We start from the raw sequence: 13,218 nt of genomic DNA, 5'->3' as shown, positions 1-13,218 counted from the left end.
GACAATGGCGGCTTTAGCTCGACTGTCCTCCTTGTCTGAGTCTGCTGACTGAAGGTACTCTCTCTCCGTGGCCTTCCTGTCTTCATTGTGATAAGCCAAGGTTAATCTAATCCCTCGCTGCCTCAGAGTAATGGATCAACCGACACTTTCTCTGGTCATGCAGGTGTAGGCTATATAACACACACACACACACACACACACTGCCTTTGTAACTGCTCTTCTCTTTGCTCAGGGTAAGCAAGAAGGTAGAGAGAGGGAGTACTCTACATGCACATCCTGCCACTTGGCTCATGGTGTTACAGTCCGTAGCTCAGCCTTGTGCAGTAACATCTCATGTGTCCTCTACAGCCCCTGACTGCTCACTGAAACACTCTGTCTGTTTTCATGCTTCCACAGACCCCAGTTTTGTAGAACGACACCTCAGATCCCGTAGAACGACACCTCAGTTCCTGTTCCACGTGGAGTGACACACCCCTGTTCCACGTGGAGCGACACACCCCTGTTCCACGTGGAGCGACACACCCCTGTTCCACGTGGAGCGACACACCCCTGTTCCACGTGGAGCGACACACCCCTGTTCCACGTGGAGCGACACACCCCTGTTCCACGTGGAGCGACACACCCCTGTTCCACGTGGAGCGACACACCCCAGTTCCACGTGGAGCGACACACCCCAGTTCCACGTGGAGCGACACACCCCAGTTCCACGTGGAGCGACACACCCCAGTTCCACGTGGAGCGACACACCCCAGTTCCACGTGGCGCGACACACCCCCGTTCCACGTGGCGCGACACACCCCAGTTCCCATACACTCGGAACACCTTTGGTTTGTGTTCAGTTAGAACATACTGGTGAAAAGATTTTGAAACGGAGGACATGCTAGAGGAACTTGTCCAAAGGGGACAAACTCTTCTGTGTCTGTCTCTCTGGCATGTCTCCTTTATCTCTGACATATAGGGCCTTGGAGAAGTATTCAGACCCCTTGACTTTTTCCACATTTTGTTAGGTTACAGCCTTATTCTAAAATTGTTTAATTTGTTTTTTTACATAAGTATTCAGACCCTTTATTCAGTAAATTGTTGAAGCACCTTTTGGCAACGATTTATATCATTGAGTTGTCTTAGGTATGACGCTACAAGCTTGGCACACCTATATTTGGGGAGTTTCTCCCATTTTCTGCAGATCCTCGCAAGCTCTGTCAGGTTGGATTGGGAGTGTTGCTGCACAGCTATTTTCAGGTCTCTCCAGAGATGTTCAAGTCCGGGCTCTGGCTGGGCCACTCAAGGACATTCAGAGACTTGTCCCGAAGCCACTCCTGCATTGTCTTGGCTGTGTGCTTAGGGTTGTTGTCCTGTTAGAAGGTGAACCTACACCCCAGTCTGAGGTCCTGAGCAGGTTTTCATCAAGGATCTCTCTATACTTTGATCCGTTCATCTTTCCCTCGATCCTGACTAGTCTCCCAGTCCCTGCCGCTGAAAAACATCCTCACAGCATGATGCTGCCACCACCATGCTTCACCGTAGGGATGGTGCCAGGTTTCGTCCAGAAGTGACGATTGGCATTCAGGCTTAAGAGTTCAATCTTGGTTTCATTAGACCAGAGAATCTTGTTTCTCATGGTCTGAGAGTCTTTAGTGTCTGTTGGCAAACTCCAAGCGGGCTGTCATGTGCCTTTTTACTGAGGAGTGGCTCCCGTCTGGCCACTCTACCATAAAGGCCTGATCAGTGGAGTGCTGCAGAAATTGTCCTTCTGGAAGGTTCTCCCATCTCCACAGAGGAACTCTAGAGCTCTGTCAGAGTGACCATCAAGTTCGACACCATCAAGTTCGACACAATTCCTTCTCGGAACTCTATGGACAATTCTTTCAAATAGGTTTTTGCTCTGACATGCACTGTCAACTGTGGGACCTTATTTACATAAGTATTCAGACCCTTTGCTACGAGAGTTGAAATTGAGCTCAGGTGCATCCTGTTTCGATTGATCATCCTTGATGTTTCTACAATTTGATTGGAGTCCACCTGTGGTAAATTCAATTGATTGGACATGATTTGGAAAGGCATACATCTGTGTATATAAGGTATTTCTGTTTTTACATTTTTAATACATTTGCCAACATTTCTAAAGACCTATTTTTGCTTTGTCATTATGAGATATGGTGTGTAGATTGCTGAGTTGTTTATATAGTTTTTATCCATTTTTAGAATAAGGCTGTAACATAACAAAATGTAGAAAAAGGGAAAGGGTCTGAATACTTTCTGAATGCGCTGCATCTCTCATCTCTGGCATATCTGTGTCCCTGATTGAAGGGGGATGTTAGTGACATTTTACTAACCAGGGCAGGGCAAGTTATTTTATCTACACCCTAAAAAAAAGTATAATTAGGAAATGTTTTAACCTTCAACCTCAATTATCATATACTGTGAACAGTTTTGTCTTTCCTTTTGACACCGTGATATTCTGTAACCTCATTTCTCCCCTGCGGTGCTACCTTCAAGCCTCCCCTGCAGTGCTAACCTCAATCCTCCCCTGCAGTGCCAACCTCAACCCTCCCCTGCAGTGCTAACCTCAAACCTCCCCTGCAGTGCCAACCTCAACCCTCCCCTGCAGTGCCAACCTCAACCCTCCCCTGCAGTGCCAACCTCAACCCTCCCCTGCAGTGCCAACCTCAACCCTCCCCTGCAGTGCCAACCTCAACCCTCCCCTGCAGTGCTAACCTCAACCCTCCCCTGCAGTGCTAACCTCAAACCTCCCCTGCAGTGCCAACCTCAACCCTCCCCTGCAGTGCCAACCTCAACCCTCCCCTGCAGTGCCAACCTCAACCCTCCCCTGCAGTGCCAACCTCAACCCTCCCCTGCAGTGCCAACCTCAACCCTCCCCTGCAGTGCCAACCTCAACCCTCACTGATCCCTCGTCCTCCAGTGACATCACAGCTCCAGTAATAAGTGGTGGTTATAAAGATTTAGAGTTATATAGAGCAGCTGGAGGGGGACGGCTGGAGAGGGTTTCACCATCAGAGCAGCTGGTAGGGGAAGACTAGAGAGGGTTTCACCATCAGAGCAGCTGGTAGGGGAAGACTAGAGAGGGTTTCACCATCAGAGCAGCTGGTAGGGGAAGACTAGAGAGGGTTTCACCATCAGAGCAGCTGGTAGGGGAAGACTAGAGAGGGTTTCACCATCAGAGCAGCTGGTAGGGGAAGACTAGAGAGGGTTTCACCATCAGAGCAGCTGGTAGGGGAAGACTAGAGAGGGTTTCACCATCAGAGCAGCTGGTAGGGGAAGACTAGAGAGGGTTTCACCCTCAGAGCAGCTGGAGGGGGACTGACCCTGGGGGGGGGGTATCATAATAACTCCATGTGGAGACCCCTCTAGACTGACCCTGGGGGATATCATTGCTCCATGTGGAGACCCCTCTAGACTGACCCTGGGGGATATCATTACTCCATGTGGAGACCCCTCTAGACTGACCCTGGGGGATATCATTACTCCATGTGGAGACACCTCTAGACTGACCCTGGGGGATATCATTACTCCATGTGGAAACACCTCTAGACTGACCCTGGGGGATATCATTACTCCATGTGAAAACACCTCTAGACTGACCCTGGGGGATATCATTACGCCATGTGAAAACACCTCTAGACTGACCCTGGGGGATATCATTACTCCATGTGGAGACCCCTCTAGACTGACCCTGGGGGATATCATTACTCCCTGTGGAGACCCCTCTAGACTGACCCTGGGGGATATCATTACTCCATGTGGAGACCCCTCTAGACTGACCCTGGGGGATATCATTACTCCATGTGGAGACCCCTCTAGACTGACCCTGGGGGATATCATTACTCCATGTGAAAACACCTCTAGACTGACCCTGGGGGATATCATTACTCCATGTGAAAACACCTCTAGACTGACCCTGGGGGATATCATTACTCCATGTGGAAACACCTCTAGACTGACCCTGGAGTCGCGTGTTAGGAGGATCTAGCTGCAGCTATTAGCATATTGCTAATACTAATCCATTTCTCATAGGGGTAGGGCAGAGGGACAGTAAGGACCTAGTGTTAACTAGCGGGTGGCTAATATTTGCTTTGGAAGTTAGCGGGTGGCGAAGGTTTGGTTCAGCGCGGAACCTAAGTCTCTAATGTACTGTACGTAGGCTAGTCAATTCTTACTGAGACCATATTGTCTCAATGCATAGCTGCTGCTTGTCCATGTTTATGTGTTGTGGCTGCATCAATAGTGATGCGTCTTCATGGTCTGAAGAGGAGGAGGAGTGGAGGAGAAGGAGGAGGAGAAGGAGGAGCAGCGAGTGGATGGAGGAGGACGATGGTTCTCTGGTAAGATGAGGACTGCATGCCAATTCTCCGCCCCTCTTCCAGAAGTGTGCACTGGTACACTCCCCATCATGGATTTAGCAATGTTGGCAATCCCTCTAGCCACTGCTTAGGGCCTACACCAATCCAATGCTTTTAAAGCTATGCACACTTTGGAAGAAGGATGGATAATTGGGACACAGCCCAAGATGTAGATCAGTAGTTATCTTGGCCTGGCTGGTGGCCGTAGTCCTAATAGTCTTACATAATTCAAACTCCTTTTCCCAGGCTCCTCTGTTTAGTAATCTTTGACCTGGCCTGACATGGTCAGGGTGAAGGTGGGACCAGGAAAGGAAGCAATGTTTATATCAGAATCGGGACGTATCCCTTTCTCTCCCCTGAGCTATATAGTGAGAGAGAAATGAGAGATGGATAAAACAGGAGGGAGAATGGAGAACTGGAGTAAAACTACTGTTAGTAGTAGTATGGGTTGGGATTATTGCCTCATTCCAAACAACTGGGAACTCTGAAATCTCTGACTTCAGTGTGTTCAAGACAACTGGGAACTCTGAAATCTCCGACTTCAGTGCGTTCAAGACAACTGGGAACTCGTAAAAAAATGAACTTCTTCAACTGTGATTTCTTTTTTTTTGGAATGATCATCCAAATCGGAATTCCAACTCGGGAACTCATGCCTTTTTTTTTTTAGAGCCCAGATGTTCCGACCTGAAGATCACTGATATCATGATTTGACCTCGTATTTTTCCAAGTTCCCAGAAGTCTTGAAAGCACCATTTTAGATGAATTGTTTAGCTAGCTAGATGTCTAAACATAAGACTCCACTTCACCAGATGATTAAATTACCCATCAAGTTAGACAGGTGTGTCTGGGTAAGAATCATCTAATACTTATAAAATATAATACAATATTTATCTGGATACTTTTTATTTTTGATATTGAAAATATGCAGGTAACCATTTCTCTGTACCGTTTACACCTTCTGTATGTGACAAACGTTGATTTTATTTGATATAGTGTTTACCAGAGACGGTAATGTGAATAACAGCATGACCTGCACCAAAGTCCCATAAGCATATAGGCCAAGGACTAGATATATGTATTTCTGCTACTACTTTCACAGTTTTTAGTCTTGAAATCTTTGGTTGTTTACTACACTACCTTACTCTGTTTAGCACAGGTCCTCACACGCTTAAGAGGGTGTGAATGATGCTGACTGGGTGTAGACAAAGAGCTGTCCGGGAGGTGTACCAAAACATTCAAAGGCCATTTTCTCAAAAGTGGGGTTTATCAACTTTCAAAGCAAAATTACTCTCCCATTGTTCCTCAACTTTAGTGTATGTTATGCTATTTTCTAGCTCTGAATCTCTACTTTTATCCAATGTAAAAAAAAAATAACAACAATTTCAACAGCTTTTCATAAGATGAGGAAGTACATTTGTTTATGACGATTGCCTGCTGCAGTTGTAGTAGAGATGTCCAGTTTGCAGCTGAACATGTATCACAGAGAAGACCAGCAAGGAGACCCTCAGCGTCACCAGACATGTCCTCACTGTGAGCATTCCTAGAAATGGAACAGGGAGGACACTTGAATCAGGTTGGATAGAACTGAACCGAAAGGTGAATGGAGCGATCAGGTTGGTTCCATCATGCTAATCATTACCACCATTCATAATGTAAGCTGTGCTTTGTGTGTGTGACCGACCGACCAGTATCTTTGAGAGGCCAGGAGCTGATCTATGCTGCCATGCACATCAATGGTTTAGTCTGACCTGTTCAAACTTCAACATAGTATCTGTCTGTGTGTCAGATATCACCTATCCTAACTGCCATTGGTGATAGAACAGTGGCTATGTGTGTATGTGTTCACAGAAACATGTATGGAGCCAGGACATGGAGACTTGCACGATGATGTGATGTAGTCCAGACTGACAGACGGCTTGATATTGATGTCTCTGAATGGAGACAGACCTGGCACTCAGCATTAACATTTTACTAGACAACGTTTACACAATTCTGGAATGTAATGGTATCAGTCAATACGGGGAGGGGGAAACACTGTATTCTGCACCAGGACCAGGGACTTCCTGTTGTATACAGGACACCACACAGGAAGGTATGACCACTCTGTCATGTTTACCAAGGTAGCACCATTACCACCAGACAAAATGCTGATAGACACAGTATCTGTATCAGCTGGGAATGACAATGTATTGTTGTTATATTAGCAGAACACTTCTTCTATGGTATTATGTAAAGGGTTGTTCATTCTACATGGACCTTTACAGCTCAACCTGCAGGAGGTTGGTTTGTTCTGATTGAGTGTGTGTGTGGGGGGGGGGGGGGTGGCAGGGGGCAAGGTTCTGACAGATGGGTGTGTCTTGGTGGTGGCAAGGACACACCCAAGAAACACTCACATCAAACCACACCTTCAAGCCAACTCACGTTTGGCTTCTGTCATAGCCGCCAGCATTTCTTGAGGAGCAAGCCCCCCCCCCCCCCAAAAATAAAGGAGGCCAAATCGGCGGGTGCAGTTCCCCTTTAAAGGTAGGTAGAGGTTTGAGTGCCTGGTTGCCCTCTGAGCCTCGGCCTGCTCTGTGGGAGCTTTAGGATTGGCCGGGTATTAGCAGGATTTCTGGGTAATCTGGCTCAGGACAGAAATAGGTGCGCGCCGGCCGGCCGAGTGAGTAAGCGTAGCGAGAAGAGGATAGAGTCCAGGACCGGACCGCTGCTACAGATCTGTTTACACCTGGCTAGCTGCTTCCTTCACATAATTGATTTCCACTCTTATTCCGTTGATCCGTTGATCCACCATTTTGAAATGCTGAGGAGAGAAGAGACTCCTGTTACACTCAAGAAATAGAATGCTAGATATTTTGTTCAGGAATTGTTTCGATGTGAACGAAACCTGACACACCGCAAACATGACAGGCGGGGAAGCAGCACAGGGTCCGCAGCAGACAAGGGCCCCTGGAGCAGGTTAGGAGTTAAGTGCCTTGCTCAAGGGCACAACAGCAGTAGGTGGCACCTGAGATGTTTAATCTTTCCCGTCAGCCTGGTCACCGGCCTGCCTCTAACCTAACTAACCTCAAAGCTACTGTTACCCCTCAGTTACCCTCCAGTATGTTGTACCAGGTCTGCCACCCCTCAGTTACCCTCCAGAGTGGGGTACCAGGTCTGCCAGCCCTCAGTTACCCTCCAGAGTGAGGTACCAGGTCTGCCAGCCCTCAGTTACCCTCCAGAGTGAGGTACCAGGTCTGCAACCCCTCAGTTACCCTCCAGAGTGAGGTACCAGGTCTGCCACCCCTCAGTTACCCTCCAGAGTGAGGTACCAGGTCTGCCACCCCTCAGTTACCCTCCAGAGTGAGGTACCAGGTCTGCCACCCCTCAGTTACCCTCCAGAGTGAGGTACCAGGTCTGCCACTTCTCAGTTACCCTCCAGAGTGAGGTACCAGGTCTGTCACCCCTCAGTTACCCTCCAGTATGTTGTACCAGGTCTGTCACCCCTCAGTTACCCTCCAGAGTGAGGTACCAGGTCTGCCACCCCTCAGTTACCCTCCAGAGTGAGGTACCAGGTCTGCCACCCCTCAGTTACCCTCCAGTATGTTGTACCAGGTCTGTCACCCCTCAGTTACCCTCCAGTATGTTGTACCAGGTCTGTCACCCCTCAGTTACCCTCCAGAGTGCTGTACCAGGTCTGCCACCCCTCAGTTACCCTCCAGTATGTTGTACCAGGTCTGCCACCCCTCAGTTACCCTCCAGAGTGCTGTACCAGGTCTGCCACCCCTCAGTTACCCTCCAGTATGTTGTACCAGGTCTGTCACCCCTCAGTTACCCTCCAGAGTGAGGTACCAGGTCTGCCACCCCTCAGTTACCCTCCAGAGTGAGGTACCAGGTCTGCCACCCCTCAGTTACCCTCCAGAGTGAGGTACCAGGTCTGCCACCCCTCAGTTACCCTCCAGAGTGAGGTACCAGGTCTGCCACCCCTCAGTTACCCTCCAGAGTGAGGTACCAGGTCTGCCACCCCTCAGTTACCCTCCAGAGTGAGGTACCAGGTCTGTCACCCCTCAGTTACCCTCCAGAGTGCTGTACCAGGTCTGCCACCCCTCAGTTACCCTCCAGAGTGAGGTACCAGGTCTGCCACCCCTCAGTTACCCTCCAGAGTGAGGTACCAGGTCTGCCACCCCTCAGTTACCCTCCAGAGTGAGGTACCAGGTCTGCCACACCTCAGTTACCCTCCAGAGTGCTGTACCGGGTCTGCATCCCAAATCGCACCCTATTCCTTATCGAGTGCACTACATTTGGCCAGATCCTTATGAACCCTGTTCTAAAGTAGTGCACTATATAGGGAATAGGGTGCCATTTGGGACACAACCCAAGTGTGTTCAGAGGAATCTGTGTCAAACAGCTGTCCCTGTGTAGGGATAACTGTGGGTAACTGTAATGATATCACAGAGCTGACATTGTTCCCTGCCGAGAGAGCGACGGGTGTCCGTCTGCCGGCTATGATGTCAGTGGTGACACGTCAGGGAAGGAGAGATGGGCTGTAGCCTTTTATTTATTTGATTGTTTTTCTATTCATCTAGTCTGTTTGCGTCCCAAACGGCACACTATTCCCTACATAGTGCACTACTTTTGGGACTCAATGGCAATATAGGGCTCTGGCTGTAGGGTAATATTACATATACATGTTATTATTCAGAGTGATTTAAAGTTGTGCATCCATCTTAATATAGCTAGGTGAGACAACCACATATCAGTCATAGTAGGTCAAACAAAATGTGTAGGGCCCTGGCTGGGGACATGTCTAGGGCCCTGGCTGGGGAAATGTCTAGGGCCCTGGCTGGGGACATCTCTAGGGCCCTGGCTGGGGACATCTCTAGGGCCCTGGCTGGGGACATGTCTAGGGCCCTGGCTGGGGACATGTCTAGGGCCCTGGCTGGGGACATGTCTAGGGCCCTGGCTGGGGACATGTCTAGGGCCCTGGCTGGGGACATGTCTAGGGCCCTGGCTGGGGACATGTCTAGGGCCCTGGCTGGGGACATGTAGGGGACTGTATCATTGGGACAAAGCCTCTAGTCAAGGTAGGCCTATCAAATAGTTTGTGTTTTTACTGATATCAAATTTGGACTAAAACAAACCAAAGTTGGGTTCACAAGTTTGCACAGTACAGTGAAGAAAAGTATAGTACAGTACATATAGTTCACTACAGTATAAATGAGGATATTACAGTACAAATGAGAATATTACATATTTCTACCTTTTGTGTACCTATTTAGGATACGTCACTGTGAAGAGAATGACATTCATATCCATAATGATGCATTTCTGTGTAGTACAGATCAGGGAGCCATGATGCAATTCCGTTACCAGGTGTAAATCCACTTCACTTACTGTAGTTCAATAACCAAAATAGATTTTTTCCCCAAGTCCATATGTTATGTCATCGCTGACACCCCATTCTTTCAGACGTAGATTTGACCAAAAATCTGTTACCAAACTTTGCATCTGTGCAGTTCTTCCAGTAAATGTGTTTTTGTAAAATATTCAGTCTAAATTGTTAAAAGTAGTCCTCCTCAGTGGTTTTTGTTGGACATACATTTTTAAGTGAAAAATCTGAGTCTTAGCACAATTCTGTTACTGTGGAATTGCCCAGTAGCCTCTCCATCGCTCTCGCGCTCTCTCTCTACCGCTCCTTCCCTCTTTCCCTCCTCTCTGTGCTACGTCACATGACCCAACGGCAGGAAATGCAGCAGAGCAAGCCCTCAGTGCTACTCTCTACGGCACAGTGACGCACAGACCGCACACGCACACACACCCTCATATATACACACACATATCCAGGCCATGTCACTACCGGTGGGAACACTGCTTATGCTCTATCACACACACACACACACATTGGCAGAGCCACTAGTAATGATTGAAACACACATTGTTCTCTCTCTGTTTTTCACTCACACACTGTCTGCTGATGGGAACGTTCAGTGTGCTGTGACTACTGTGATGTCATCCTGACTGTGGCCATGTTCCCTGTCTCTATGTGACACGAGCTGCTCTGGGACAGACTAACATGACATCACCAGTGATAAAGTGGTCAACTGTGATCGCCAGTCGCAGTGAATAAAGTAACGCTCCCTATACTTTCAATGCATTTTTCCACAAAATATGGGTAAACTGTGTTTAGTTGTCTACCCTCCACTACACCACTGGACATCACCACTAGGCCCAACAGCTGATTGGACATCACCACTAGCCCCAACAGCAGATTGGACATCACCACTAGCCCCAACAGCTGATTGGACATCACCACTAGGTCCAACAGCTGATTGGACTACACCACTGGACATCACCACTAGGCCCAACAGCTGATTGGACATCACCACTAGGCCCAACAGCTGATTGGACATCACCACTAGGCCCAACAGCTGATTGGACATCACCACTAGGCCCAACAGCTGATTGGACTACACCACGTGGCATCACCACTAGGCCCAACAGCTGATTGGACATCACCACTAAGTCCAACAACTGATTGGACATCACCACTAGGCCCAACAGCTGATTGGACATCACCACTAGGCCCAACAGCTGATTGGACATCACCACTAGGTCCAACAGCTGATTGGACATCACCACTAGGTCCAACAGCTGATTGGACTACACCACGTGGCATCACCACTAGGCCCAACAGCTGATTGGACATCACCACTAGGCCCAACAGCTGATTGGACTACATGTACTAATACACAGAACATTTCAGCTTTTTACTCTTAATTACATGAACATTTATATAGTAAAATAGTGAACATTTTATATAGTAAAATAGTGAACATTTGTATTTTACTGCACCATTGTTAGGGTAAACCCTAGATTGTACTAAACATGCCATCCTCAAAACTGTAACAAGTGTTAATTTCCTGGATGTGTAGGCCTGAATGTCTCCTGTTATATCACAGCTGTAGATATCACCACTGTCAAATATGCAATATGCACTGGTGACCATGAATGAGGAACTAGCCATGTACTGTCAACACTGTATTGTTACCTCGTGGACGGTCACTGGGACGTGTTTTCAAACAAATTCCTGGATAGTGAGGTGTTTTAGCTTTGTGGCGTGTTCCTTTGGTGTGTGACTGGACTTGTGTGTTTTCTATGTGAGGTGAGAGAGATAAGGTAGTAGACAGTATGAGGGTTAACCTGTTCCTCTGACAGCCCACATACTGTCCTAGAACCAGGCACCACATTAAAGGGGAAGTGCACCTGCTGACTTGGCCTCCTTTATTTTGGGGGGGGGGGGGCTTGCTCCTCAAGAAATACTGGCAGCCATGACAGAAGCCAAATGTGAGTTGGCTTGGTGGTGTGGTTTGGTCTTTGCCACCACCAAGACACACCCATCTGTCAGAACCTTGCCCCCCCCCCCCCAAACAAACAAACCAACCTCCTGCAGGTTGAGCTGTAAATACAGGCAGATGTATGATGAGATTCCAGAGGAAGCTTTGAATAGGTCAGTAGCCTACAGAGTAATATGAGGAGAACACAATATCTGAATTTATGTAGATGTTCTAAACTAAGTGTTATGATAACTTTCAAATGAAGTAACAGGTCCATGTAGAATGAACAACCCTTTACATAATACCATAGAAGAAGTGTTCTGCTAATATAACAACAATACATTGTCATTCCCAGCTGATACAGATACTGTGTCTATCAGCATTTTGTCTGGTGGTAATGGTGCTACCTTGGTAAACATGACAGAGTGGTCATACCTTCCTGTGTGGTGTCCTGTATACAACAGGAAGTCCCTGGTCCTGGTGCAGAATACAGTGTTTCCCCCTCCCCGTATTGACTGATACCATTACATTCCAGAATTGTGTAAACGTTGTCTAGTAAAATGTTAATGCTGAGTGCCAGGTCTGTCTCCATTCAGAGACATCAATATCAAGCCGTCTGTCAGTCTGGACTACATCACATCATCGTGCAAGTCTCCATGTCCTGGCTCCATACATGTTTCTGTGAACACATACACACATAGCCACTGTTCTATCACCAATGGCAGTTAGGATAGGTGATATCTGACACACAGACAGATACTATGTTGAAGTTTGAACAGGTCAGACTAAACCATTGATGTGCATGGCAGCATAGATCAGCTCCTGGCCTCTCAAAGATACTGGTCGGTCGGTCACACACACAAAGCACAGCTTACATTATGAATGGTGGTAATGATTAGCATGATGGAACCAACCTGATCGCTCCATTCACCTTTCTATTCCGTTCAGATATCATGATATGTTAAAGTGAAATAGAATGGTAAACACAGCCATCAGGCTGGTTCCACCAGGTTATAGGTTATGAAGGTGAATTGGGACAAAACTCAAAACCTTTCTGACCTTTGACCAGGTAAAATGTCACCAACCTGATTCAAGTGTCCTCCCTGTTCCATTTCTAGGAATGCTCACAGTGAGGACATGTCTGGTGACGCTAAGGGTCTCCTTGCTGGTCTTCTCTGTGATACATGTTCAGCTGCAAACTGAACTTTGCCATATTAGCATTGACATGAAATCAGTCAAAACACCTCAAAACAAGACATGGTATCAAGAACAAGATGAGTCCCTTAGGAGTCCCTTAGGATTCCCCACATGCCAGTTTCATGTCATTGTTGGTAGCTATCTGGCCATCCAGAATCACATGGACTTCTGCCCCGTTGAAGCACATTGTTTTCCTGACGTTGTCAGCTAACAGATCTAAACTCAGCGAAAAAAAAAAGAAACGTCCTCTCACTGTCAACTGCGTTTATTTTCAGCAAACTTAACATGTGTAAATATTTGTATGAACATAATAAGATTCAACAACTGAGACATAAATTGAACAAGTTCCACAG

General features: G+C 47.5%; 1 protein-coding gene and 1 long non-coding RNA gene across 2 annotated transcripts in view; both read left to right on the top strand.

Annotated features, from left to right (window-relative positions):
• Positions 1-13,218, top strand: part of LOC115182358 (high affinity cAMP-specific and IBMX-insensitive 3',5'-cyclic phosphodiesterase 8A) — a gene marked incomplete in the record, with an annotated part of 151,612 nt that overhangs the window by 27,663 nt on the left and 110,731 nt on the right.
• LOC115182359 (uncharacterized) lies at positions 6,890-8,862 on the top strand. The gene is made up of 2 exons (XR_003873722.1): positions 6,890-7,502; positions 7,543-8,862. It is a non-coding gene; the product is annotated as an uncharacterized LOC115182359 (long non-coding RNA).

Source organism: Salmo trutta, unplaced genomic scaffold (genome assembly GCF_901001165.1).
Source record: "Salmo trutta unplaced genomic scaffold, fSalTru1.1, whole genome shotgun sequence".
Lineage (NCBI taxonomy): Eukaryota > Metazoa > Chordata > Actinopteri > Salmoniformes > Salmonidae > Salmo > Salmo trutta.
The sequence above is the reverse complement of the archived record's forward strand: the minus strand, read 5'-3'. Positions and strand labels throughout refer to the sequence as shown.